The sequence below is a fragment of the Monodelphis domestica genome, chromosome 7 (genome assembly GCF_027887165.1).
Source record: "Monodelphis domestica isolate mMonDom1 chromosome 7, mMonDom1.pri, whole genome shotgun sequence".
Classification (NCBI taxonomy): domain Eukaryota; kingdom Metazoa; phylum Chordata; class Mammalia; order Didelphimorphia; family Didelphidae; genus Monodelphis; species Monodelphis domestica.
This window is the reverse complement of record NC_077233.1, coordinates 161,768,173-161,795,864: the sequence shown is the minus strand read 5'-3', so window position 1 is coordinate 161,795,864 and position 27,692 is coordinate 161,768,173. Positions and strand designations below refer to the sequence as shown.

The window sequence follows — 27,692 nt, the reverse complement described above, 5'->3', positions numbered from 1 at the left end:
TCTAAATGTATGATCCTATGATCCCTCCACTTTCTCATGCCATGAAAACCACACACCACCCTTTTGGTTTAAAATAAAGTGAATGATAAAGGTTTATGAGTAGAAAATGTGGTAGAGGAGTGTGTATACCCACCCCAGAAAAAAAGAGGGTGACAATTTTAATTATAATAAATTACAAATATTTTATATTATAATACTGGTCCAAAGAACCACATATAGACACTAGGTTAACTGTGATTCTGTTGCCTCCAGTCTGACCTTAGCTTTGATATTAACTCAAGTCATAATTTTCTCCCTATAAATTTCACTGTCCAGACCACTGACTTCTCTAGACTGGTGTTCCACACATTCATAGACATCCAGTTTGAATATTCTTGGGATACTGCAGCCCAAGCCAATTGTTTTGACCTGTGGAAGTTACTTTTGCTATTCTCTCTTCCCTCCAACCTCTTTCCCCTCCCCCATATTTCCAGATTTTTTGGAAAATTTTGAAAATTCCAAAAGTTTCCAAGTTCCAATTGTGAAGAGTAATCAAATTTATTACTGGCCTTTTATCCCTTCATCTATCCTTAAAGATTCTTTACATTTTTAATTCTGAAAGTACTCTCAGTCTCTCTTTCTCTGGTTTCCTCTGTCCTTTCTCCTTCATTTGTTCTCTCTTTCATTTGTGTCCTACCCTGATCTGTAAGCCTAGGCCTCTACACGCCTCACCACCTAGCTGGTCCTCTCAATCAGACTTAAGGTTTACTTCTGTCCCTGAATTCTCTTGTTGGTTCTACTCTATCTGCTCTAATTCAACCAAGCTTAGTTGACAAATATATCATAGGGCACCATAGGTGGCTCTGGCTACCTTTCTTTCTTTTTGAACGCATAAAGACTCTAATTAACCCCCAGCTGAACTGCTGACCTAATTTTACATTTCTCTGACATCCATCTTACCTCTAAGGTTAGATTTTATAGAATATATGTTGTGACCACAATTACTAAGACAAAGTACATGTGAGATATTATCAATGTCAACTTAGTCCATCTTTCCCCAATAATTGATTAGGGTTAGTACCCCACAAGTAGTATCTCCATTTTATGGATGAAGAAATTGAGCAAGTACTCCCTTAAAAGTCTAGATTTCCCTCAACAGATCCGAAATCTATCTTGTAGCTGGATACTATCATTCTAACTAAAAGAACAAATGAGCCACCTCTAATGATGAAAACATTTTATATGACTTTTCTATGATAAGTGGGATAACCTCCAAAGAATCTGGTCTCCATTTTTGCTTTGGGGGCAAACTTCTGTAAACATGAAGTTTTCTCTAGGTATTTTTGGTATCAATGAAATCCAGGTTTCAAGTCTGGTGCATTTATTTGTATAAGGTTTTCCTCATTGGCAACAGTTCGTAAGAAGTGAGGTCTGCTTCTATGCTTACTATTTTAAGAAAAGGCATAAATGGTTCCAGACCTTATTCAGGGATAAAATCAGAGTGAAAGAAGGAAAAAAAATTGGTAAGCAGCAAACATACAGAGAAGACAATGCCTCGATATATCCTTGATTTCCACCTTGACCACTTGGAGACTTGGGGGAATTTTCTCTGGGAAGAGCTCAAGTACTCTCTCAGTTGACCTGAGGTATATTTCTCCCAGAGAGAGATTTCATTCACTCTAACTCTATATTGCCTGGCATAGTCTAATCTTTATAACTTAACCTGTTTTCTCTTTGCTCTCTAGTTGGTTAAAGGGTTTATTCACTATTCACTATTTGTCATGGCCTAACTAGTATCTGGTGGGAAGAAATTGATTAAACCTTTAGATTTAAACTGTATCCTTGCTTTAAGGGATAGCAAATAGGACAGAAGCTTGAATGAAAGAACAAAATAATTTCCTTTACACTAGAAATATTTAGGAGGCCAGATAGATATAATTATAGACCACTATTCCCTCCATGGAGAGCAGAGTGGCAGTCTACTTGCATCGATTTCCTGCTCTTTCCTCCAGGAAGAGAAGTTCCTAGTAGGGCAAAATTCCATTTTTACTTCCTTGCAAACCATATTTATACAACCAATATGGATACCCACAAGCTACATGGAACATACTATGGAAGCAAATTTATAGGAAAATAATAATAATTAGTTCCTCATTTCTACAATAAATTCATTTATGCCTTGGCTAGTTTCTTTTCCATCCTGAAATTCTGCAGTATTTTCCCTCAAGAATTGCCCTTATTATTAACAATATTTAAATAATCAGCATTACTTTCTTTCCCCTTCTTTTGAATCAGTCTCACTCTATTTTCTTTTCTCTTTTCGAAGGATCTTCATCTTCACCCTTTGCCCTTGGCCCTCTCCTCTTTTATATGTATGTATGCATATATGTTTGTGTGTGTGTATATATATATATATATACATATATATATAAACCTATTTATATATACTCCCCTTATGCATTCAACTTTTATATTTATGCAAATGACTCAAAATATATTCTTCCAGTTTTAATTTGTTTCTGGAGCTCCTGACTCACAACTCTTATTGCCTGCTGAAATCTCCACCTGAATTTCCTGTAGGAATTTCAAGGTCAAAAAGTCCAACTCATTGTCTTTCCACCTTAAGCCATATCTTCCTCAGACTTCTGTTTCTGCCAAAGACCCTATCACCCAGCTGAATAAGCATCTGGAACTACTCATTCTTCTATACTCTCTATATGCAATAATTCACCAAGCCTAATTATTTCCACCTCTTCAATATCTCTCACATTTATCCACTTCAATCCACTTACCATTGATAACACAACTACCCCAGTCCGGGCCCTCATAGCCTCTTGTCTGGACAATTGCAGGAGCCTCTTAATGGATTTCCCTGAATCCAGTCTCCTCCTCCTCTCTAATCCATCCTCCACATAACAGCCAAATGGACATTTCTTAAGTATTGATATGACTGTGTCACTCTGCTGCTCAAAAAGCTTCCATGGTATCCTATAGCCTCTGGAATAAAATACAACCCCCCTTTTTGGCACTCTGAGCTATCTTTCCCAGTTGATTACAATTTGCTTCCCCTCAAAGTAGCCAACTTGATGTTCTCTGTACTAGGACATTCCATTTCCTCTCTATTTTTGCAGAGGCAACTGCCCTACATCTCTGAAATGTTTTCCCTTCTCAACATTTAGAATCTCTGAATCACTTTGAGGTTCCAATTTAAAGAGCTTTCTTAAGTATCCCAGTTGTAGGCATCCTTCCCCTCAAATCAAATCCCCTCAAATGTACAAATATTCCATGTCGATTCTGCCTTTATTTATTTATGAACATATTCCATCAGTTGAAAGCATATTCCTTGAGGGCAGGGATTATCTCAATTTTGTACTTGTATTCCTAGATAGGACCTCACACAGTAGTTTGTACCCATTCTGATATATGCATATATATGTACTATATATATATATATATATATATATATATATATATATATATGCTACATAGAATGGATATCTCATCTTTTGAGTAGGGGAACAATGTAATAATTACAGAGGAAGCCTGATATCAGGCAATGTAGCACACTTCTTGGCTAGTATTCAGACTCACTGTCAGCATAACCCCCAAATTTCTACCATCTCCCTGAATATCCATAAAATATACTTTCTCCTAAACCATCTCACTTCTTTTCTTGCTTTCCTACTTTTCCTCCATTGTAGCAATGCCCTTTTATCATGAGAAGTCTTGGTCTGATTTTGCTTTTTTGTTTTGTTTTGTTTTAGATTTTAGATGCTTCCTTCCTCATTAATCATAATGATCGGATGGTATTAAAGTATGAGTATGAATGTCTCTGGCTCCATGCTCTCTTGAAAATGTAAGAAAACTTTCTTCTTAACCCCTCCTACTGACTATTAATTAAAAGAAAGAGTGAGATAAAGAAAGAGAATGTATATAGCTAATGTTGAAAATAGAAAGGTCCTGAGGTCTTTTTACAGGATCTCCTGTTGTGGAAATGAATATAGTAAAAGTCGTAGTAATCAGTCTTGTATGGGAGACAGGTGCCTCCTGTTTTTGTTCACCCAAGAATTCTTCTTTGGCAACTTGCTAATCCATCATTCACAATGGGAGTATTGCCTATTTTTCCATTCAGAAACTTTGCAGAGAATTTTTTTCAGAGGTTTCAACTGAATTCAACAAACATTTATTAGGTTCTGATTGAAGGCAAAAGCACTGTAGGTGCTAGACATGGCTAAAGAATGTCTATGAACAAGGACTTCAAATTGAAAATGTATAAATAATTACTCTCAGGCAATTTCAGAGTATATAGAGAAAGTACTAAGAAATAGAGTGATCAAGAAGAGTCTTCAGTAAGAGGTGACCCAAAGGCAAACTTGAAGGAAGTTAGGGATTCCCAAAAGTGAAGGAGTGGTGGTATAGCATTCTAGGCATGGGGAATGGGCTGTACAAAGAAGCAAAGGTGGGAAATGGACAGGCATGGAAACAGTCATGAAAATGCCCAGAGACAAGAGAAGGAATAGCCAAAAAAAAAATGCCAGTATCACTGTATTGTAGAAAATGTGGAGGGAAACAATTGTACAGAGATGGGGGAAAATAAAAGGGAACCAAGCTATGAAGAGCTTTAAAAGCCAAAGAGGGTATTTTATATTTGAACCTGGAGGTGACAGGGAGCAATTGAAAAGAAAATATCTTTTATATAGCACCTACTATGTACCTGGCACTGTGCTAAGTGCTTTACAAATATTATTTCTTCTGATCCCTGTAACAGCACAATAAAGTAAGTGCTGTCATTATCCTTATTCTACAGTTGAGGAAACTAAGTGAAACAAGTTAAATGATTTTCCCAGGATCACACAGCTAGTCTGAGACTGTATTTGAAGTCAGGATTTTTACTCAAATGCTAAATTCTATCTACTATGCCATCTAGTTGCCTCTAACATTGGGGTTTATGGATTGATGAGGAATGGGGATGGCATGTTCAGATCTGCACTTTAGGAAAATTATTCTGATATCTGTATAAAGTGTTTATATATATGTATATATATATTTGCATACACATATTTAAAATAATAGAAATTATAAAATTGTCCTTGAGATATTATTTATTGTCTATACCCCAGATGGGTAAGGACATTCTTCAGTAGGTATCAAGATATCCTAAAAGAGAAGTACCACCTCACACCTATCAGATTGACTAATATGACAATTTTAAAAAGTATAAATGTTGGAAGGGATGTGGCAAAATTGGGACATTAATAATCACTGTTGGTAGAGTTGTGAACTAATCCAACCATTCTGGTGGATATGTTGAAACTATGTCCAAAGGACTATAAATTTATGCTTATCTTTTGATCCATCAATAATACTACAAAGTTTATATCCCAAAGAGATTTTTTAAAAGCCAGGGGGAAGGATCTACTTGTACAAAAATATCTACATCACTTTTTGTGGTGACAAAGAAATGGAAATTGAAGTGGTGTCCAATGAACTGGAGAATGGCTGAACAAAATGTGGTATGTGATGGTGATGGAATACTATTGTGCTGTAAGAAATGATGAACTAGATAATTTCAGAAAAAGCCAGAAAGACCTACATGAACTGATGCAGAATGAAATAAGCAGAACCAGAAAAACATTAAACACAGTAACAGAAATGTTGTATGATAATCAACTGTGAAAAATTCAGCTTTTCTCAGAAATAAAACAATACAGGACAGTTCTGAAGGATTTATCACAAAGAATGCTATCTACCTCCAAAGAAAGAACTGTTGGAGTTGGAATGCAGATAAAAGCAAACTATTTTTCACTTCATTTGGGTTTCTATTGTGGTTATTTGGTCTTATATAAGTATTCTCTTACAAAAATGAACAATATGGAAGTATGTTTTACATGATAATACAGATATAAGCCAGATGAAATTGTTTACCATGCCTGGGAAGGGGGATGGAATAGAGAGAGACAATTTGTATCATAAAACTTCAGAAAACTTATATTGGAAATTGTTATTAAATGTAATTGGTAAAATAAAATATCATTATAAAAATAAAAAAGATAGCACAAAAGATAAAAATGTCATCCCATTCTCAGGTCAAATATTTCTTCATTATAAAAAGTCAGCATAAAAATAAAAGTACACACAGTAATGGCATTTTTATAGTGCCTTCTTGAGAAACAAATGACAAATGAATCTTGTCTTCTTCCTTTTGATATAGTATTCCTGCAACACATTAAATTATAAAATCAATTAATATCTATTACTTTCTACATTCAAAATAAGTATAACTAGCATTTATATAGTGTTTAGAGTTTTGTAAGGAGTGTTATGTATATATTATCTCATTTTATCCTCATCCCAATCCTGGTGAATAAGTGCTATTATTATCCTCATTTTACTGATAAGGAATCCGAGGGTGGGATAAGTTAGATGACGCCCATTATTATTAAGTAAATATCTGTGGCAAGATTTGAACTAAGATCTTCCAGACTCCAGGCACAGCTATATATCCACTGTGACACCTAGCTGCCTATTGACAGCAAGAATTTAGCAACAGACAAATGATTTTTCTAAAGTTAATTGTGTGGCTACATAGTACTGGTATCTATTCCAATACAATTACAAAGAAGTCATTTTTTTTTCTGTCTCTTTCCTTTCTGGGAATTCCAAATGGAGGCACAAAGTGCTTAGTTGTTCATATTTACTACACATTGTCAGAAGCTAAAATAAAACTCTTTTCCTCCAACCTGATCCAAAGTTCCCATCCAACAAGGCTATTTCTTTCTTTCTTTCTTTTTTGCTTTGCTTGAAAAAAAGGCACATTGTGGTTATTTACAGGTATCACTCATCAAAATGTCTTTTATGTCAAGTAAATCTAATACCTATTTAATGAAAACATACCTCCTAAGATAATTATGAACAAGAATGTTGCCACCACTGATAAAAATAAGTCTCCTAAGTTTATTTATGAATGCATTTAAAAAACCTCAGGGGCTACTTTGGTAGAATATACTACACAATTTTTTACCTGCAGCTATGTTGTTGTATTCTTTAGACAATATTTTCTCCTATATGTTATAATTTTTGTTGCATACATTCCATTTTACCCATTTGACATGAAAATAAACAGGTTACAGTGTACCATCTAACTTACATCTATTAACAGAAGGGATGACTGAAAAGGGTACGACTGCCAAGAATAGCAAGAGACAACTGAGCATGAGGAAGCTAAACAGGACATGATTGTTTTATGCAAGAGGGTCAAGAGTCAAAAGTCAGGGAGGGGAAAAGAAATGATGGCTGTTGAAACAGGAACTGAACATGCTTAGGGAGTTAATTAGACTTGTAGAGCTTATTCCAGATGGTGAAGAAACAGCGTGGGAGAAAGATATGAGCCAGCAATGGAGGAGTCAAGGATGAAACACAAAAGCAAAGTCTGCCATTGGAGGAGATCAGGGTACAAGTCGGAGATAGGAACAGCCAAGAATAGAGAGGTGGGGGTGAGTTCAGCAAAGAAGGAGGAGAGTCATCTGAATGGGGGCCTCAGATGGCTACAAGACTGAAGAGAGCCATGATTCCTATCCTGGAATCCAGAAAGGCTCAGGGATAATTTTCAAAGGGCCCATGAGTCCATATACAAATTTACAAATAAGCAAACATGCTGTCTGTGTACCAAATACATAGGCTTTACAAGCATATATACATACATGTGCATATGTAATTAGTATTTTTAAAATATGTATTTTATTAATTATAATATTTTATAGTGAATGGTTTTGAGATGAAAATCAGTAAAATCTGATTTTATATGATGTAGCTCTGTACAAGTCATTTAAACTCTGCCTCTAATATCTCTTTAAGAGTTGTTAGTCTTAGATTATTGTAATCTGAGAATCTCAGATACCCCAAATCAGAGTGATGATATTAAATTCTCTCTCTGTCTCTCTGTCTCTGTCTCTCTCTCTTTCTCTCTCTCTCTTTTGCTCTGTCTCTCCCTCTCTCCCCTTACTCTCTCTCCCTACCTCCCTCTCTCTCTCTTCCTCTCTCTCTCTTTTTCTCTCTCCCTACCTCTCTCTCCATCTCTCTCCTTCTCTCTCTCTTCCTCTCATCCTCTTTCTCTCCCTACCTCTCTCCTCTCTCTCCATATATATGTATATATTTCAAAAATATTATTTTTAAACCATTATCTTCTATCTTAGAATCAATATTGTTTGTTGGTTCCAAGGCAGAAGAGCAGTAAAATCTAGGCAATGAGGGATAAGAAATTTGCCCTGGTTGAAGGGATATGACTGAGGAGAGACTCTAAATGAACACTCTAATGCAAATACCAACAACAGGGAAATGGGCTCGAATCAAGAACATATGTGATAACCAGTGGAATCATGTGTCAGCTATGGGAGAGGGAAAGGTGGTGGGAGGGGTGGCGGGGAGGAAAAGAAAATGATCTTTGTTTCCAGTGAATAATGTTTGGAAATGACCAAATAAAATAATGTTTAAAATTTAAAAAAGAGAGGGAAAGAGAGATTTGCCCTGGATCACACAGCTGAGAAGTATCTGAAGCCAAATTTGAACCCAGGACCTCCTATCTCTAGGCCTGGCTCTTAATCCACTGAGCCACCTAGTTGCCTCCTAGTGTAATATCTTGAAGTAAAAGACTAATGGTGGCCTCAATGATGGAAAACAGGTAGGTGTGCCAAAAACTACAACATATTTAAAGTTAGAAACCTCCTAAGAGTCCCTTTCACCAGCTCTTTTCAGAAAAAATAAAAGCATGGGCTATGGCTGAACTTTAACCCCAGATGAGATGAGCAACAAGTGCCTTGCCTTATTTCCCAGCTAAACTAGAAAGAGTAAAATTACAGAACTACAGAGGAAGATCACTCTATCTGTGCCAGTCAAGCTATTTCATACTCTATACCCGTGTGTGACATTTTATTCTTCAGTTTCCAATGACTAGAACCAGTGACCCTGTTTAATCTTCTGAACTCTCCCTGTTTAATACTTTGTATATCTCTTAAGCATGAATCACACATTCTCTGTGCTTTTAAAGTAAATATTTATCAATGAGAATAGCTAGCATTTATATAGTGCTTAAAGGTTTGCAAAACATTATATATGTTATCTCATTTGATACTCACCTTAACTCTGGGAGATAGGTGGTAATGGTATACCCATTTTATAGATGAGAACACAAAGACTCAGTGGGAGTAAGTGACTTGCCCAGGGTTAGTCAGTCATTCAGATTTCCCCTGGCAAGGTCGGCAAAATAGAACAATTTATTCCAACAGTCATGAAGACAGTTGAAGCAAGGATTGTAGAGGGCTTGGTTAGACACCAAAGAAGCCAAGGTCTTGTACTGCATCCAAGGCCATCTTCAGTCCTCCTGATTTTTGTCTTGCCACTGGACTTTGATGACTCCAGAAGAGAATGAGGCTAATAATTTTTTGCAAGTCGGCCTCACTTAAATCCAACACCCTGTGATGTCACTGATCCTCTTCACAAATAAAAGAATGATGACAACATTACATATCTGCCATGTGCCAAGCACCATGCTAAATGCAGGATCACCTAGCTAATAAGTGCCTACAGCAGCATTCAGAACTAGGATTTTCTGACTAATTTCACTTTAACCACCTCTCTGGTAAAATGTACAAGAGAACACTGCTAGACAATTGGGAGGAAGGATGCAAAATTAGGTAAAACGTCATACCTAGCCTATGAAGTTAATGGAAGGATATGGCAAGCCAATTACTTACAGCCCAAAATAATACATGAAAAATACAATGACTAACATAAGCCAAGGGTTGTATAAGGTCTGATAGGAAAGAAAGATCATTACATAACAAAAGGGTCAGAGAAGACTTCTTGGCAGAATTGAGCTTTAAAAGATGGACAAGAATACAAAAGGTAAAGATGGAGTGAGAGCTGAAAAGGCATTCCAGGAATAGAGAGCAGGATGAGCAAAGGCAAGAAGGAAAGAAAGCGTCAGGCATGGACAGGGAATGGAAAATAATTTAACTAAATAAATAAGATGTGGATAAAAATAATATGATGCAAGGATGGAAAGTAGAAGGTCTTTAATGCGAGGGAAAAAATGAGAACTTTAAAGATAGGCAATAATCAACTAATGAACATTTCTAAAAAAGGGAAATATTTGACTAGTTCATAAGGATGTTATTCTCATAGTGTAAGACCACCATCCAGATCTACTTCCCCAACTGATACAAAGCATCACCATCACCGCCCTCTTCCCAAGCTGGAGAATGTTTTTCAGTCTTTCTCACAAATATGTCTGGGGAAAGAAAAGGCTTAAACTTACAGTACAATGGTCATAAAACAGATGTGATTAGCATATTTATCCAAAGGGCGATTTGTCATAACTCCTGAGCACTGGAAGTCCTTTCTTCAAATTTCTTCAACATTTTTCTTTCTTCAAAATTCTTCTCTTATGCAAGGAGTCATAGTTGTCAAAGTTTCTTCCTCACTAAGGTAGCGATATCACCAGATCTTCCTATGTTTACATTTGTCCATCTTTTATCTCTGAAGGGTCCTCTGGACTCATTGTCTCCTATCATTCTCATCTCCTCTATCACATGTTCATGGAGGTGATGGGAAGGAGGAAACTTTCTTCCTCTCTCATGGATGTTCCCTCTCAAGGGCTTGACTATAACTCTTCTGTCCCATACTTGGTCCATGACTGGTTCACCTCTTCTCACTTACATTTAGACTAACTGACCCTTTTATACATATTCAAGATGTATGAGCTGATCTTTTTAGCCAAGCACAAGACTGCCTTCATCCAATGGCCCAAAGTTCTATAATCATTTCAATTTGATTAAGATCTTGGCTATAGGTTGTGATGAATCAGAGGAAAAATTCCTTAATTGATTGATTAATTGGGGTGATGGTAGAATCCCTCTTTCCAATAATAAGATCATAAATTTAAATCTGGATGTTACTTTAAAAGTTGGTCATAGAGGTAATAAGTAGTAGTGTCAAATTTCAAACTAGGTCTCGTGACTTTACATCCAATGTACTGCCTCTCTAGCATAGCAAGTATAAGCCTGGAAGCAGTATAAAGGATTATTTGGGAGAAGAGTGGAATTAAAGATGGGAAGGTATATTAAGATTATTTACTATTATTTTATTATATTATATATATATATATTAGCTACTATTATTTTAGTTATATACTAAAAGTCTGTCATTCAAGGCTGTTCTTGGACATCTAAAAGAATGGGTAGCAGTAGGAAAAGAAAAAAGGACACAGTTAACAGAAATTTCAAAAACTGAATCATTAGGAATTACAAAATTATAGAATTATAGAATCACAGTATTTCAGAATTGGAAAAAAGTTCAAAGAGCACCTAGTTCAACATATTCTTTATAGCAAACCCTTCCAATATTTCATATATACTCTTAGGTTTTAGGCTAAAGCTAAAAGGGACTTCATAGACCATTGAGTTCAGCCCCTCTTTAAAAAAAAAACAAAAAACCTTACCTTCTGTCTTGGAATCAATACTGTGTATTGGTTCTAAGGCAGAAGAGTGGTAAAGGCTAGACAAAGGAGGTTAAGTGACTTGCCCAGGGTCACATAGCTAGGAAGTGGCTGAGGCCAGATTTGAACCTAGGACTTTCTAGACCTGGCTCTCAATCCACTCAGCTGCCCAGCTGCTCCAGCCCTTCATTTTTAATAGAAGTTAAGTAACTTGGAGTTTTCTTGGCAAAGACACTGTTGTGGTTGCCATTTCCTTCTCTAGCTCATTGCACTGATAAGAAACTGAGGCAAACAGGGATGAACAACTTGCCCAGGTTCACACAGCCATATGTTTTTACAAGAACTATTATGTACCCAAGCCTTGTTTGTCTTGTGCTTGTACAGCTCATTTGACATAAATGTAGTACTTAACATTTATTTCTATTGTTACATCCTGTTCAATTTGTCCCATTGTTCTAATTCGTAGAGGCCAGCTAGGTGGAACAGTGGATAAAGTGCTAGACCTGGAGTCAGGAAGACCCATATTCTTGAGTTTAGGTTTGGACTCAGACACTTACTACCTCGGTGACTGGGCAAGTCATTTAACTCTTTTTGCCTCATTTTCCTCATTTGTAAAATGAGCTGGAGAAAGAAGTGGCAAATCATTCCAGTATATTTGCCACAAAAACCTGAAATAGAGTCATGAAGAGTCTGAAACAGCTGAACTATAACAATCATCTAATTTATAGAATATTTTAAAATTCTGGTTCTAGCCAGGACATGCCACTAGATATCTCCCTCAAAGTTAACATCAGTGTGTTACTGACTACTTTTTGGTTCTTGTCACTAAACCATTTCTAAATCCAGCTAACTACAGCATCACTTAGCCCACATTTCCCCTTGCCCATACAAAGATATCATAAGAGGAAATTGCAAACATGATGACTTCAGAAAAAACTGGAAAGGCTTATATGAACAGATGCAAACTGAAATGAGCAAAACCAGAACAATGTATACAACAAGAGAAATATTGTACAATGATTAACTGGGAAGAACTAAACTTATTAGCAAAGCACATTCCCAAGATATATCAACAAGGGATGGAAGATGAAAATTGCTATCCTTGGCCAAAGAAGGAACTGCTGGAATATGATTGCAAGCAAAGCATGCCATCACTCATTTTATTTCCTGCATAAGTTTTTATTGTACATAGGATGTGTCTTCTGTCACAGCATGAACAATATGGAAATATGCATCACATGAAAGCCTTGGTATGACCTATATTAGAGTATAGATTGCCTTGGGGGTACAGAACAGAAAGAGGGAGAAAATATGAATCCTAAAATTTCAGAAAGCAATTGTCAAAAATTGTTTCTAAGTGTAAATGGAAAAAAATAAGTTAGTTCATTTAAAAAAAATCATGAAAGATTTTTCCAAATCTTTTTTTTCATTTTTTCCAATGCTTTGCTGCTATCTAGGGAAATCTGCAGAATTTCCCTTATCTGCCACTCCAAAAACACTGATAGAAGTGCAAAAAGTTCAATAAGCATTTCTCTCTCTTTTTTTTCTTTCTTATACAGGATTCCATTATTATTTTTTTTTAAAAAACTTCCTCTACCAGTCAAGTAAGCTGCTTCTATGCACCTGATAATCCTAGAGAATTTCTTGAAAGCACTGACTTATGCACAAGTTCACATAACCAATACATGTTAGTTTTTCTGGCTTTGAGATCATTTCTCCACTCATTACTCAGTGTTGCTTCTCTATCATTAAGTATTTAGACACTTAATACATTACAGGTCCTCTGGCAAGTCATTAGTCTACCTTAACCTATTATTTTTTAAACCTTTGCCTTCTGTCTTAGAATCAATGCTAAGTATTGGTTCCAAGGCAGAAAAATAATAAGCGCTAGGAAATTAGGGTTAAGTGACTTGTCCAGGGCTGCACATCTAAGTAACTGTGACCAGATTTGAACCAATCCTTAGACCTAGCATTCTATCCACTGAGTCACCTAGCTGCCCCCATAACCTGTTCTTGAGGGCATGGTGATACTTGATGATCACCTCTTCCCTTTCTAGATGCTTATAACCAATTCCTTGTAGAATTTTTCAGGAAATCAAAATTCACTATCTTCTACCTTTTTGAAATCCAGACATTTTCCTCTCTCTAGTTCTGCAGTGCCTCTTGAGCTCTTCATAATCTTTATAAGATCACTAACACTGACATTCACCAGTTCTTTCAATACTAGGGATGTAGTTCATCTGGGCCAAGTCACTTGAACTCATTGAGGCCAGCTAAGTGCTCTATTACTCTCTTCCTACTTATATTGGATTTCAACTTACTATTAACAATTTTTATTCCATCATTTCTATTCCAAGAATCACTCTCCTTGGTAGAGAGAAAAAAAAACAGAAACAAATTGGAATTAGTTAGTTCTGCTTTCTCTCAATAGTCCATTATCATTATCTCATCCTCTATGAACAATGGTTCTATCTCTTCTTTGATTATCTTTTCCCCCCAACATAGCTAAAAGAGCTCTTTTTATTTTGCTCACTATTCACTGACAGCTTCAGCTCTTTCTAAGCTTTAGCAATTCCAGCATTACTCTTTCAGAAAGATACGTCTCTTTTGTATTCCACCTCTGTGATCTGCCTTAGCTTCCTTCTTTTCATGTTTCTAAAAAATACATAAATTGGTTAATGGGTCCCCTATGTAGCCACATTGTTCTCTTGATGAAATTCCCTCCTTTCTTTCACACTGGAATTGTTTCATTTTTGTATCATCAAAATTTCATTCTCGAAAGTTTCTAATCCCTATAAGGCTCATTTCCCCCTATATAATTTTAGGTCATGAGATTATACCTATAGTTTCTCTACATTCTTTGAATTCCTCTCCCAAGATCTAGGATGTATGTCACACCATCCTTGGATTTCCTTCTCCTTTCTATCAGATATTCTAAGATATCATAGTAATCTTTCACACATACTCAAACCCAACAAGATTCCAATTGTTACTTCTTCAACAAACAATCCATCTTTTTGCCCAGAGATAGAGATAGAGGTTTGACTTCTCATTTCCTCTATCTTTTGAATGATTAAATTGTCATTAAATTAAGTCAAGAATGGATTTGCTGTTCTGATTTTGAAAGATAGAGAAACAGATGGAGAGATGGATAATTGATAAATTAGCTGTTACATTTCCAACTACTATATATCATGCATTTATCTTAAGTTACTGATCTATTTTCCAAACTGCTCATCTATTTCCTTCTTCTGTCCAGGTAATCTATAGCATACACCCTTGAAAAGATTCTATCTATTTCTCTCAATTGATCTTTACCCAAATGTTCTATACCATGCTTCTCCCCTCTTGTTCCTGGATTTTATCAATTGTATTTTCTTAATGTGCAATATTATTGTCTCCTCTCTTTTCTGTTCCCTTTGAATAATGCATACTCCTCTAAAGCCATCAGTCAAAAAGTCTCATCTCAGAAAGGTTTGTGGAAAAAGTCCTATTTCACTGAATTGATGCTGCTGCTCCACTCCATCTCCGCAGTCATCATCCACTTTAGACCCACTTATCATCTTCAATTTCTCTATGCCTCTGGAGATTCCAGCTACCAATTCTCACCAAGCTGCTGCCGCCATCTGCTGGAGTTGTCATCTGCTATTTAGGCTTCTATCTTGGTGTAGAATGGCCTGTCATTCTTATTGGACTGCCCTAGATCAACACACCTCCTGAACTAGTCAATACATTTTCAGCATTTTTAAAGACTATACTGTACCTGGAAAACAGACAAAAGGGTCCTCCGAGTATCTGTTAAGACCTTGTCTATGTGACCCCCTTTCACTGAAAAATTCCCACTTCTCACTCCTAGATGTGTCAAGGTAAATAAATTCTCTTGATCTCATTCCTGCTCTAAGGTGCAAGCTGTGTGCTCACTCAGTCCACAATTTCTGAATCTTTCTAAGTCTGGGAATAAACATACATACCAATCAGGAGAGGTTGCGCTGACATTTACTTGCTTTGTGGCCTTGAACAAAACATTTCACCTCTTTGGGTGTATGGGTTTTTGTATCAATAAAATGAAAGAGTTGGATAAGGCCGTCTCTAAGGTCCTTTATACCTTTGACATTCTACCATTCTCCTAAATATATTGATCCTGAAATGAAAGTATACATTTGTTACAAATTCCTGGATTTTTTTCACCACAGAAGTTATCCTCTACAACTGAGTGATAGTTAAAAAAAATAAAACCTTGTCCATAAAGAAAAGCATTGTGTGCTTTCTGCTACTACTGTTATCTAACAAAAAAAGAGGTCCTGAAGGCAGATACATACTCTAGGACAATCAGGAAAAATAGACAAGCATTAATAACCATTTAATAAATGTTTGTTGACTGAATGACAATCCTTTTTTTATAGAAAAATGTAGTACCAAGGACATCACTGCAGTGTACAAACCATAGTAATTGTAAAAGACAAATGTTAAAAGGAAGTGAAAATAAATAGTCTCAACATTTTACCATAGCTCTCCCTGGCATACGTAGCATCTTTTCCCTCTAATGAAAACTTTTCACGAGGAAATTTACAGACATTTGTGATGCTGTGTCTCAATTATACATGTGAGTGTAATAACTTGACTTCAAGCAATTGAGTGGCCAGAGAGAAAGAGAAAAAAAAATTAAGAATTCTATATCTATTTTGTAGCTGTAGTGACTTCTCAGAAATATTGTTTGTAAAATCAACTCCCATAAGTTTTTTTTTTTAAATTTACTTAATTAGTCAATTTAGAACATTTTCCCCTGGTTACAAGAATCATGTTCCTTCCCTCCCTTTCCCCCAAACCCTCCTATAGCTGACACACAATTCCACTGGGTTTTTCATGTGTCTTTAGTCAAGACCTATTTCCAAATTATTGATATTTGCACAAGTGTGATCATTTGGAAACTATATCCCCAATCTTCTCCGTATCTACCCATGTGATCAAGCAGTTGTTTTTCTTCTGTGTTTCTACTCCCACAATTCTTCCTCTGAATGTGGATAGTGTTCTTTCTCATAAGTCCTTCAGAAATGTCCAGGATCATCACAATGCTACTGGTAGTCTATTACATTCAATTGTACCACAGTGTATCAGTCTCTGTGTACAATGTTCTCCTGGTTCTGCTCCTTTTATTCTGCATCAATTCCTGAAGGTCTTTCCAGTTCACATGGAATTCCTCCAGTTCATTGTTTCTTTGAGCACAATAGTATTCCATCACCAACATATACCACAATTTGTTCAGCCATTCCCCAATTGAAGGGCATCCCTTCATTTTCTAATTTTTTGCCACCACAAAGAGCACAGCTATGAATATTCTTGTGCAAGTCGTTTTCCTTATTATCTATTGGGGGTATAAGCCCAGCAATGCTATGGCTGGATCAAAGGGTAGGCAGCCTTTTAGCACCCTTTTGTCTAGTTCCAAATTGCCTTCCAGAATGGTTGGATCAATTCACAACTCCACCAGCAATGAATTAGTGTCCTGACTTTGCCACATCCCTTCCAACATTTATTACTTTCCTTTGCTAGCCAATCTGCTAGGTGTGAGGTGGTACCTCAGAGTTGTTTTGATTAGCATTTCTCTGAATATAACAGATTTAGGACATTTTTTTATGTGTTTATTGATAGTTTTGATTTCTTTATCTGAAATCGCCTATTCATGTCCCTTACCCATTTATCAATTGGGGAATGGATTGATTTTTTTTTTGTACAATTGATTTAGCTCTTTATAAGTTTGAGTAATTAGACTTTTGTCAGAGGTTTTTGTTGTGAAAATTTTTCCCAATTTGTTGCTTCCCTTCTAATTTTGGTTGCATTGTTTTTGTTTGTACAAAACCTTTTTAATTTAATCAAAATTATTTTATATTTTGTAAGTTTTTCTAACTCTTGCTTGGTCTTAAAAATATTTTCTTTCCCAAAGATCTGACATGTATACTATTCTGTGTTTACCTAATTTATTTATAGTTTCCTTCTTTATATTCAAGTCATTCACCCATTCTGAGTTTATCTTGGTGTAGGGTGTGAGATGTTGATCCAACCCCAATCTCTCCCATACTGTCTTCCAATTTTCACAGCAGTTTTTGCAAAATAGTGGATTTTTGTCCCAAAAGCTGGGATCGGATCTTTGGGTTTATTATAGACTATCTTACTGAGGTCACTTACCCCAAGTCTATTCCACTGAGCCTCCTTTCTGTCTCTTAACCAGTATCATATTGTTTTGATGACCACTGCGTTACAGTATAGTTTGAGACCTGGTATTGCTAGGCCACCTTCCTTCACATTTTTTTTCATTATTTCCCTGCATATCCCATAAGGTTCTAACTCATGTCAACAGTCCATTAATAGAAGTGATAGAACATGAAGGCAATCTGTGTTCAGTAGATTCCTGATGTAGATCTATAATTATTGAGGTGAAAGTTGGATTTAGGACTTATGTTCATTTTCATAAAGTGTTTATCAGTGTCAAGAAGTCCTTCCATCTGATGGTTCTGCCAAATAAATGAAGATCCTTGATCATTTAGCATGGAAAAAAGTTGCTTTTGACAAATTATGCCAAATAACCTGGCACATGCTGCATTCCTTATGCTCTTTTTAATAACAGAATAGATTTCAGAACATTAGACATAGTTTCTAGAAACACTTTCATGTGACCAATTTATGATTAGATAGGTATGCCAATGAAACAGGGCCAAGAGAATATGATAGCTGTCTTTTGGGAAAATGATTTAATATTCTCACAAAAGGCCTTTTTCATTAGCTTAAAAACTCATGGAAATGGATTATGAATGACTTGAATTCTTCAGGTATTTTCTTTCCTGGCTGTTCCCTGCATTGCATTTCATGAGATGAGTCAATGTGTTGTCCCAAACAATTAATCCCTTTGATCATCCTGAAGAGTTGTATTAGAAAGGTCTTCCCATTTCAGAACTTCTGGCATAGTGGATTTATCATAATCTGAGATTTACATAGATAACTTGGGATATTGGCAATCAATACTTATATTATCCTACAAATACTGTAAATACAGGAGCTTTACATTGGAATGAAATTGGAAACAGCACTAGACTTGATATCAGGAGAACTGAATTTAATTACTCAATCTACCATTTGCAAAGTGGGTGAGCAAGGCAAACCATTTTACTTTTGTTCTTCACTTTCCTCCTATATAAAATTGACACAATAATATTCAACCCATCATATAATGTGTGTGAGGCAAAGACTTTGTAAATCTTTTTTGTGTATTTTTCTGCTTTTGTTGTTATTATATATTTTCCCATTTATATGTCAATGCAATTTTTGGTAATTTTTTTCTGACATTTTTCAATCCATGAACTCTTCATCTTTCTCTACCCTTCCTCCTCCCTGAGAAAGCAGTAATATGATATAGGTTATACATGTGCAATCCTGCAATACATATTTCAATGCTCATCATATAATAAAAGAAAACATATCATTTATATAAGAAAAAAACTTGTGAAGGAAATAAAGTGAAAAAATATTCTTCAATCTGCATTCAGATTCCATCAGTTCCTTCTATGATGCTAGATAGCTTTTTTTTTTCATTGAGTCCCTTGGAATGGTCTTGGATCCTTATATTGCTGATACTAGTTGTCATTCACCATTGATTTTCATATATTGCTGTTAGTATTTACAACATTCTCCTGGTTCTGATCACTTCACTTCAAATCACTTCATCTAAGTCTTTCCAGATTTTTTATGATCAATCTCCTGTTCATGCTTTTTTAATGGCACACTAGCATTACATTATAATCACATACCACAATTTGTTCAGCCATTTCCCAGTTGATGGACATCTCTTCCATTTATAATTTTTTGTCACTACAAAAAGAACAGCTATAAATATTTTTGTACAAGTTGGTCCTTTTCTACTATCTTTGATCTCTTTAGGATAAAGGCCTACTAGTGATAGTGCTAAGTCAGAAGGTATGCACAGTTGATGGCCTTTTGGTCATGGTTCCAAATTGCTCTCTGGAATGGTTGTATCCATTCATATTACCACCAATGGTGTCCCAATTTTTCCACATACCCTCCTTTTTTATATCATGTTATCCATTCTGGTAGGTGTGAGGTGATGCCTCAGTGTTGTTTTAATTTGCATTTCTCTAATAGTGACTTGAAACATGACTTTTTTTTTTACATGACTAAGTAGAGTATTAGTTTCTTTAAGAACTGCCTCATCATATCCTTTGCCCATTTCTTAGTTGGGGAGGAACTTTGTAAATCTAAGAATTCTATGATGCAATTTGGAAGGTTTTTTATTTCTTTGTTTCTTGTACTGTACCTTCATTTTCACAGGTGTGGGAAATTCCCAATGAGAAACTCATTCTACATTGTAGGATGGCACCTGTTCTGTCAATTATAGCCTTAAAGAATAATTTACAAAATACTAATGCTATTGTTGTCTGAATAAGAGTAACTAGTGCAAGATCCCCCTCTGATAATATATTCAATGACAAAGCAAATTCATGAGACAGAATAGTGGTAGAGTTAAGAAGACTCGTATTTAAGTCCTACCTCTGACACAAACTGGAAGTATGACCTTGAGCAAGACAGTTAACCTCTCCATGTAACAGAAAACTCTAAAACTATTATGACTTTTCAATTTACATCAGTGGACATGATTTTTACAGGGGAAATTCGATGAGATCATAAATCTGGTTATAAAAAATTGTCTGCTGAGAACAGAGACTTGTGGCACAGCTAGGTAGCTCTGTGGATAGAGAGCCAGATCTGGAGACAAGAGGTCCTGGGTTCAAATGTGGCTTCAGACACTTCTTAGTTATGTGGTCTTGGGCAAGTCATTTAACCCCAATTGCCTAGCCCTTATTACAATTCTGCCTTGGAAACCATAATAAGTATCAATTCTAAGAAGACAGAAGGTAAGAGTTTAAAAAATAGAAAAGAGACATCTAAGAGTGTTGGGTTCAGCAAGAATTATAAGGTTTGGATTGGATGCTATCTAGTTGAACTGGTACACAAACAAGAATCAGTCCCCTTCGCAGAATAATCAACAAATGTTCAGTGACCCTTTACTTTAGTATCTCCAGAGAAAAGGAATCCACTGCTACCAAAGGAATCCATTGCACTTTTGACTGTCTTCCATGGCTACAATAGTTTTTCTAAACTAGCTTAAATTTACCTCTTTGCAACATGCACTGATTGTTTCTGGTTTTTGCCCCCTAGATCCAAGGGGGGAAAGGTGAATTCATCCTTTAGGAAATAAGCCTTCAAATATTTGACAACTGGCATCATCCCCACCCCACTCCCCAGCCCTTCAACCAAGTCTTTTTTTCTTCAGGCTAAATAGCCCTTCTTCCTTCAACCAACTGTCATACGGTATGAGTCCCTTCATTATCCCGATTACCCTTCTCCAGTTACCCTCCAGCATCCAATTATCATTGCAATCATAAAGGCTCAGTTGTAGAGGTAATTATGGAATATCTTGAGTCCAATAATTAGTAAGTGCTTCTTTGCCTATTTATGTTGTTCTATTCCAAAGGTGACATTATTCATGAATACCAAGTAATTGGTGCCTCAATGCAATCTGGCATGTTGCGGCTAACCACAATTCTAGCATCATAAAGGAAAGAATCAGAGGTCAGAAGAGGGGCAGTGGATGTACACTGCAATATAGAAACAGGCTCAGAAGTCAGTAGCTAATACCTGTTTGATGTTCTAGAAAGTATTCTCATGCTTTACTAAATCATCTGGTTCAAGCCCCCTACATTTTACAGATGAGACCCAGAGAGATGAAAGGCTTTGCCAAAAGTCACATGGATTTTAATTTTTAAATTTTATTTAATTAATTAATTTTGAATATGTTTCCATGGTTACAAATTTTCATGATCCTTCCCTGCCCTGCCCCAAAGCCCCTCCCATAGCCGAAGTGCAATTCCACTGGGTTTTACATGTGTCATTGGATCAAGCCCCATTTCCATACCATTAATATTTGCACTAGGGGGATCATTTAGAGTTTATATCCCCAATCATATTGCCATCGACCCTTGTGGTTGAGCAGCACATACATTTTAATCAGCAGGTTGGGAATCACCCTCTAATTCCAAATTCAATGTCTTTTCTCCCTCAGGATACCATATAGAATGACTATTCCTTGAGATCCTGGACCACATTGTATTTATTATTATATTTCTCTTAATGTCCCACATAGAGCTTTTCACTTAGTAAATACTCGATAAATGTGTGTTGAATAAATACCATGCAAAACCCTTTGCACTAATAAACATGATTTTATTTTATTTCCCAATTCATACATACTCCTTCCTGCTCAGCCACTCTATTCTCTACTTTGCACCTGAAATTCCTATACCATTTATATTTATATTTAAAGATGGGGTGAAATAAGGCACTTGAAGGTCTTTAACAATTTTCAAAAGGAGATTTATTTAGCCTGAACATGACACAGCTATATAATAAGCATATACTAGCAAGTAGCTTCTATATATGCTGCATCCTTTCCCCTATTTATTTGTGGTGATCATGTGGTCTTCTGACAGTAACTGAATTGATAGACCTCCCTCTCCAGAAAGTGGCACCGTTTATGAGCCCAGGTAAACAGGAAGCCAAGCTATCATGGCCAGACGCCAGCAGGAAGCTGCATCAAGGAAAGCACGGATTGATCCTTGCCCCATTCCAAAGTCGATCAAGTTCTACTTTTGCTTTTCCTGGTCCACATTGCAGGACTGGGGAGGGAGAATTCTTGTAGACATCAGTGCTATCAAACTTAGTGTCAATAAAACACTTATAAATTATCTCATCTGATCTTTACAAAATCCCTGTGAGATAAGTATTCTAATTATCATCCCATTTTTTTTTTAAGGTTGGAGGATGAAAGCTCAGAGAAGATATGTGATCCACCCATATTTACAATTAATAAAATATTAAGTTCAACCCAGATCTTTCCTGATTTCAGTGCTACCATTCTTCCACCATGCCCTGTTCTCTCAGAAATGATATTTGTTGAACAGAAAGCACAGAACCTCCAAACTGAAAGGGATTATAGACCTTTTGGTCTGAACCATACTGTAATGAGAATGGAGTCCAACAATGCTTAGAATAGTGAATAGTATTTTTTCCTGTGGATTCCATCAGTGAAGAACTTATTACCCCCAAGGTAGCACATTCCAATCTTGATCAGCTCTAACTGCTAAAAACATTTCTGTTAAAGTAGGTTCAAATCTGGCCTCTTTGTAACTAATTGATCAAAAGCCAATTGCACATTGGGACCTAGACATACAATTCTTCTTCCACAAAACAACCCTTCAAATGTTTATTATATCCAGACAGAAATCAACAGCAGCAGCAATCAATGCATTGGAAAGTACTTCATGGACAATAACAATCCCATGTCTTCAAACCCCATTGGTAAATGGAAAGAAGATATGATTTACAATCGAGGTAGAGCTTAGAAAATACTAATAGAATCCAAAAGAGAAGTAGTATACAGAGGGTAGAAGTAGACTGTAAAATATATTATCAGTGAATAACTAGAATGGAAAAGCAGCATAGAAGATATCAAAGAAATGTATAAATAAAAAAGTAGTATGCAATGTTAAATTTATTAATATGTCAAACATTTGGATATAAGAATTATATCAATGAAATACACATATGGAAACAGAAATGCATCTATGGTAAAAATTAAAGTTACCAACTTACCCAACTTTCTCCATTATTGATCAACCTAACAAAGTATTATTAAACAAAACTCACGTTGGTCTTCCTTGTCTGTGTTTGTCCATAGTGAATCTAAAGAGTCTGTTCATGGAAATTACTTTGTAAACTACAGCAAGTTCCAGGAAAATTCTTTTTTTAATCAAATAAGATAAGTTTTTACATCATTTATACAAATTTCAGTTTCTACATTATCTTCTTCACACTCCTCATATGCAGAGGGCAACGAGAAATTGAAAGTACAGAGATTAATTTAGGTAACAATTACCACAATTCACAATTGCATTAGCACCTATTAAGGTTCATTGTTCTGTGGAAATTTTAATGATACATTCCTGAGTGAATAAAAGCAGAAGATGATTAGAAATAAAATTGTTTCTATGTATGCTGACAGCACTGCTGAGTGTAATTATACATTGCTGAGGCGACCTGTTTGGAGTTTACTCCATAATTTTATGTAAATTTTAAATAACTTCATGTGTGTTTTCCCCCCAGGTTAAATGCTAATGCGTGTTATTCCAACACAGAGAATGTTTCAGGGTTACTAATGGACGTATGCTGCCAATGAAAGAACCAGCCTCAGAAAATAGCTACACATACTTCAAAATGATAGAGCACTGTTTTGGGGAATCAAGGAAATTTCAGCTCAAATTCTGACTAATACTGTTACTTTATGTATGACCTTAGGTGAATCGTTTAACATTTTTGTGCCTTGGTTTCCCCTCCTGCAAAATGAGGGGAGTTGGAACTCAATGGTAACGTCCCTTCTAACTAAATTTTTAACCTTATCGTCTTAAAAGAATGCATGCTCTTTGATACCACTACTGGGTTTATATCCCAAAGAGATTAAAAAAAAATCTGGGCAAGGATATGTTTGTACAAAAATATTTATAGCTCTGCTTTTTATGGTAACAAAAAATTGGAATATGAGGGGATGTCCCTAGATTGGGGAATAGCTGAATAAATTATAGCATATGATGGTGATGGAATAATATTGTGCTATAAGGAATGAATAATTGATGGATTTCTATAAGAATTGGAAAGATCTACATGATTTGATGCAGAGTGAAATAAGCAGAACCAGATCATTATACACAAAAAATATAATATTGTGGGAAGATCAAAGGTAACTGACTTTGCTACAAATAGCAATGCAATGATCCAGGACAATTCTGTGGGACTTATAAAAAGGAATGTCATCCACCTCCAGAGAAAGGACTGTGGGAGTAGAAATCCAGAAGAAAACATAAAATGTATCACTTGTTTATATGGGTTTATTATTTGATGTTATGCTTTTAAAGGATTACTCTTCTATAAAAATTAATAATATGGAAATGGGTTCAAGTGATAATATATATGTATGTGTATATGTATAATCCAGTGTAATTGTGTATCAACTCCAGGAGGGGGGAGGGAAAAGGGGAAGGAGAAAACATGAATCATGGAATCACAGAAAATTTTTTAAATAAAAATGTAATAGAAAAATATAAAATAAATTCAATTAAAAGAAATCTTTAACATTATAATCTTAATTTTTTCTGCTTGTCTCATTTTTTTAGATCCCTCTTTTGAAGGTCTTTACTGGTTTCAAAGTTTTCAAAGAATTAAAGTGTCTTTTAGTGTACAATTCAGAACTCTAAAATGGTTGGTCAGTCAGTTAGTTGTTGGGTTTATTCCCTAGTAATAATTATGTTCCCTCCCACAAATTACCCCAGCTGTACCTAACTTGGTTGGTAGTTGCTACTTAGTCCCTGATACTGAAGAAGGAAGCACTGATTTGTATAACCAAATGTGGACCAGACCTGGCATGAAATCTTGTAATAACTCTGATATCTGGTTCCCAAATCCGAGTAATCCAGGTCCTTTAAAAAGCAAAACATGGCATGGCTAGCAGTCATTCTCAGACTATTATAATTAAACTGGTCTTACTGTCTTCTATCATGTTGAGCTCCATTTTTACCTTGCATGACCTGAGTTTCAACTGGCTTCATAAGGGGGATTGGAAGAAAAGGCAAAATGAAACAACGAAAAGAATACCAGAAATAAGAAAAAAAAGAGCAGTATATTCCTACCATTAGAGTATCTGGGTTCCTCTTCTAACTCTGAATCTCATTGCCTGTGTGAAGCAAGGCAAGTCACTTAAGCTGGTTGGGCCTCAGTTTCACCATCTGTAAAAAAGAGAAAGTTCCATAGAATTCTTGGCTTGAGCCAGGAAGACCTGAATTCATAAAGTACTTCAGATACTTAATATTCATGTGACCCCTGATCAGGTCATTTAAGTTGTTTGCTTCAGTTTTCTGTAAAATAAGGGTGCTAATAACACCTACCTCCCAGAGTTGCCAAGAGCCTCAAATGAGATAATTAAAAAGTGCTTAGCAGAATGCCTGGTATGTTGCTGTTGTTCAGTGATTTCAGCCTGGCACATATAAGTGCTCTATAAATGTGAGCTATTGTTATTATTGAGGGAAGGAACTATTTCATTTTTGTCTATTACTTGAATTTTGCGTATAGCAAGTATATAATGTTTGTTTTAAATTGAATCTTATTGTTGTTCATTCATTTCATTTGTGTCCAACTCTTTGTGGCCCTGTTTGGGGTTTTCTGGACAAAATATACTGAAGAGGTTTGCCATTTCCTTCTTCAGCTCATTTTACAGATAAGGAAACTGAGGCAAATACAATTCTGTGATTTTCCCAGCTCAAACCTGAGGCCAGAATTGAACTCGCAACCATGTCTTCTTGTCTCCAGGCCCAGCACTCTATCCACTCTGCCACTTAGCTGCCCTGAATCATATTGATTGACTGTCTATTCTTTTCTGGACTCTATACTAGGCCCAGGACATAGAAGGATGTCTCAGATACCATTCCTACTATTAATAAATTTGCCATCTAGTTGGGAAAACTACACATAGAAAATGATATAGAGTTCTTCAATTTATGTTGCTTGAACCACATCCTAAGTTCCTTACTGCTTTTCCTTAGTGAGATCTTTTGATCTATGATATAAAGGGGGAAGCACTGAACATAAAGTCACAAAGAATGTGATTCAAACCCTGCCACAGTAATGTACATGCAGTGGGACCCTGGGCAAGTCATTTGACTTCTCTACACTTCAGTTTCTTCATCTCTAAAGGCCAAAGCATGGCTTTACCCTTGATGGACCCCCACAACCCTTCCCATTCTCAATCTCTTCTCCTGAGATCCTAGATGAAGCTTCCTCTTCATCTCCCTTCTCTCTCCTCTTTCTCCTTCTACACTCTATGCCTAGATGAAGCTTCCTCTTCATCTCCCTTCTGTCTCCTCTTTCTCCTTCTGCACTCTATGCCTAGATGAAGCTTCCTCTTCATCTCCCTTCTCTCTCCTCTTTCTCCTTCTGCACTCTATGCCTAGATGAAGCTTCCTCTTCATCTCCCTTCTCTCTCCTCTTTCTCCTTCTGCACTCTATGCCTAGATGAAGCTTCCTCTTCATCTCCCTTCTCTCTCCTCTTTCTCCTTCTGCACTCTATGCCTAGATGAAGCTTCCTCTTCATCTCCCTTCTCTCTCCTCTTTCTCCTTCTGCACTCTATGCCTAGATGAAGCTTCCTCTTCATCTCCCTTCTGTCTCCTCTTTCTCCTTCTGCACTCTATGCCTAGATGAAGCTTCCTCTTCATCTCCCTTCTCTCTCCTCTTTCTCCTTCTGCACTCTATGCCTAGATGAAGCTTCCTCTTCATCTCCCTTCTCTCTCCTCTTTCTCCTTCTGCACTCTATGCCTAGATGAAGCTTCCTCTTCATCTCCCTTCTCTCTCCTCTTTCTCCTTCTGCACTCTATGCCTAGATGAAGCTTCCTCTTCATCTCCCTTCTCTTCCTCTTTCTCTTTCTGCACTCTATGCCTAGATGAAGCTTCCTCTTCATCTCCCTTCTCTCTCCTCTTTCTCCTTCTGCACTCTATGCCTAGATGAAGCTTCCTCTTCATCTTCCTTCTCTCTCCTCTTTCTCCTTCTGCACTCTATGCCTAGATGAAGCTTCCTCTTCATCTCCCTTCTCTCTCCTCTTTCTCCTTCTGCACTCTATGCCAGACACGCTTACACCACCTGTTCTTCAGAGACTGAAAAAAATTATGCTTCAGCGCCCATTTCCTCCATGGCAAGTTTTGCCAACTTTATCCCAGTTTCACAAACACATATACAGAGATGTCACATGCAGTGATAACATGGCCTAGACGAAGATAAAACAGAAGCCAATTGCGGATGCAGTTTAAAACATGGCACTGCTTCTGTGGCTCAGATAGCAGATGTCAAATCTGAATATATAGTGACACATAGCAGAAGACAACTGCTGTTGAAAATTTAGAAACTACAAATATCTACTTGAATCGTGTCCCAAACAACTCACCATGCTAAGGAAATATTAAATTTAGAACCACATTCAAGCCCTCAGTGTCTCTCTCCACCGTTGTGGGCATCATTGGTATTTCTTCATGACAAATATCATCGTAATTATCCAAAAATAA

At 36.4% G+C, this 27,692-nt stretch overlaps 1 long non-coding RNA gene across 1 annotated transcript in view; it reads right to left on the bottom strand.

Annotated features, from left to right (window-relative positions):
* Positions 1–27,692, bottom strand: part of LOC103105911 (uncharacterized) — an 83,423-nt gene that overhangs the window by 38,103 nt on the left and 17,628 nt on the right. Inside the window, exon 2 of the long non-coding RNA XR_470230.3 lies at positions 25,273–25,368. This is a non-coding gene — a long non-coding RNA (uncharacterized LOC103105911). The remainder of the gene's footprint in view (positions 1–25,272; positions 25,369–27,692) is intronic.